At 43.7% G+C, this 2,236-nt stretch overlaps 1 pseudogene; it reads left to right on the top strand.

Annotated features, from left to right (window-relative positions):
* The first annotated feature begins 1,845 nt into the window (after window positions 1-1,845).
* LOC126206352 (5S ribosomal RNA) lies at window positions 1,846-1,963 on the top strand (annotated as a pseudogene).
* The last annotated feature ends 273 nt before the right edge of the window (window positions 1,964-2,236 follow it).

Below are 2,236 nucleotides of genomic sequence, written 5' to 3'. Positions count from 1 at the left end.
TCTTACGGATTTATGGACAGCCCTGCAGGATTCAGCACTACTTCAGACTTTTGTGAAGGTCATACTACGTCGTGTTGCGGTACTTCTGCGTGTTCGTAGGCGCCCTACTCGATATTAGACAGGTGTACCAGTTTCTTTGGCTCTTCAGTGTATATGCATATTTATATGTATATTTCTGTCTGTGTATGTTTATATGTATGAGCATGTATATTATGTGTGTGTAGGAGCAAATATGTGTATAATATATGTGCATACGTATGTAAATATTTCGGACTTCATCGAAGAACGTTGCAAATTGGTTTTAACATTTAATTTATATTCAGAAAACGTGTACTGATTATGTTGACGAAGACATATTTTCCATACAAGCTATACAGTTTGCTACTAACCGAGAAGCACAAGTTGCCGTGACCTAAAGAGCGCGCTCTTTGGTTGCAGAGACATAACCCTCATGTAGCTCTATGCTCAGTTTTCGTTTGACGAAACACATTTTCTCATGGTGGAAATGTAACAAGCAACAACACAGCTACTTTGTTTGTACCGGACGCAATTTGAGTGTATTTTGTCTGATGTGTGGACTACACTATCGAACTTATTCCAAGAATAACTCTTTCTCTCATGTATCACATTTGCGATTGTATTCACTACAACACTTAATTTTTGTCTTACATCTTGTGCAGTCCCACAAAACGGAGTTTCCTTAGAGGCCATCCCTGACAATCGGTTGTTTAGCCCTCTCAATACCAATTTACAACAGCCTGATCGTGTACTGAACTTCCGCACTAAGTCAAGACTAGCCTTACACTCAGATACGCTTAAGTAAGAGAGAACGAGTCATGAGTACGAAGCGACTATAGCGCCACCGTTTTCAGACTCGGTCATTCTCTCACAACTATAGCTGGAAGGAAAGAGGCCCGTAGATCACTAACGTAACAATTGTGCCTAGATCTCGAAACTACGCAACCCTCGACATTAGACACGTAATCTTTCCGTTTCTTATCTCTCCTGCCTACTGCAGAAAAGGTATTAAGTAGGTGGTCACGGTGTTTCCACGTATTTTGGTCCTGAAATAGGAACACATACCAGAAACTTTGATTTCATGGCTGCACAACAGGTTGGAGTATCAGTATCTTGTCTCAATAATGCACAAAACTACTGCGTGATGTCCGGATCGTCACAGCCCTAACTGCCTCCAAGAAGAAAACACACAGCGCTGTTGCACATTCTTTGGATACCTTCGAGCTATAATCTGTAAGTAATTAGTATGGCTGGCGTTGTTTGCGGGCATCCACTACAGGGAAGATCCACAATGGCGTGGTTCTTACGGTACGCCAATTCGATGGGAAACGTCCAGTACTGCAAATCCTTCTATCGGTAAAATGAAAGTGTATTCACGGTCTAAGCTTGAAGCAACGTTTCAAGGCCTGCCCGTAAGCCATATTGTCCATTCACAATTGGAGTGCGCTCTGCTGAACTGTACTAGGAATGGAGATAGCTACATATAGCATTTTCCATTTGCATTCTGTTTCGAAACATGTGCCATTATAACGCGAGGGCTTCCGGGGTGTTTGACCTCTCAAGGACTTTCCGAACTCTTTAATCCACAGCATAGTGATCTTCTTGTTCCTTAGGTAACCAAATATTGGTTTCAATAGTCTATTTTGTTTCGTTATGTACAAATGTCCAAGAAATATCAGCCCTGTTTTCCTGAATGAATCTTCGTAGGAATCTCCTTTACAGGATCTCCATCATCTCTAGCTCGTAGTTCATCGTCAGACCTTCATTGGTGTACAGGCATTCCGTTTTGACTACGATATAAATTTGTCTTAGTATGGTATTCCATGAGGCAACGGCCTTGTCGCAGTGGACACACCGGTTCCCGTGAGATCACCGAAGTTAAGCGCTGTCGGGCGTGGTCGGCACTTGGATGGGTGACCATCGAAGCCGCCCTGCGCTGTTGCCATTTTTCGGGGTGCAGTCAACCTCGTGATGCCAATTGAGGAGCACTCGACCGAATAGTAGCGGCTTCGGTCAAGAATACCATCATAACGACTGGGAGAGAGGTGTGCTGACCACACGCCCCTCCGATCCGCATCCTCCATGAGGATGACACGGCGGTCGGATGGTCCCGATGGGCCACTTGTGGCCTGAAGACGGAGTGCTTTATGGTATTCCATGAATGCTCTTTTTGTTGTAAAATTTTTTAGCTAGTCTTCATAGTCCCTTCATTTTTGAG

This window comes from Schistocerca nitens, chromosome 1 (genome assembly GCF_023898315.1).
Source record: "Schistocerca nitens isolate TAMUIC-IGC-003100 chromosome 1, iqSchNite1.1, whole genome shotgun sequence".
Classification (NCBI taxonomy): Eukaryota; Metazoa; Arthropoda; class Insecta; order Orthoptera; family Acrididae; genus Schistocerca; species Schistocerca nitens.
The sequence above is the reverse complement of the archived record's forward strand: the minus strand, read 5'-3'. Positions and strand labels throughout refer to the sequence as shown.